The 234-nt window shown below is 52.6% G+C and overlaps 1 pseudogene; it reads left to right on the top strand.

Annotated features, from left to right (window-relative positions):
- On the top strand, positions 1–91 carry LOC118345696 (annotated as a pseudogene; the record flags this gene model as incomplete).
- Between the last annotated feature and the right edge of the window lie 143 nt (positions 92–234).

Genomic DNA, 234 nt, shown 5'->3' with positions numbered 1-234 from the left:
CGGATCCCATCAGAACTCCGCAGTTAAGCGTGCTTGGGCGAGAGTAGTACTAGGATGGGTGACCTCCTGGGAAGTCCTCGTGTTGCACCTCTCGTTTTTGTTTTCTCCGCCTTGCGAGATAAATTGACAAGAAGGACCACTCGGGGGTGGATTTTTGAGAAAATCTCGCCCTGCCCATCGCGTAGCAATGGGTTTGGATCAGTTCTCCGTTTGGATTGGGATCGGAAGGACGCT

Source organism: Juglans regia, unplaced genomic scaffold (assembly GCF_001411555.2).
Source record: "Juglans regia cultivar Chandler unplaced genomic scaffold, Walnut 2.0 Scaffold_3754, whole genome shotgun sequence".
In the NCBI taxonomy this organism is placed as follows: domain Eukaryota; kingdom Viridiplantae; phylum Streptophyta; class Magnoliopsida; order Fagales; family Juglandaceae; genus Juglans; species Juglans regia.
The sequence above is the reverse complement of the archived record's forward strand: the minus strand, read 5'-3'. Positions and strand labels throughout refer to the sequence as shown.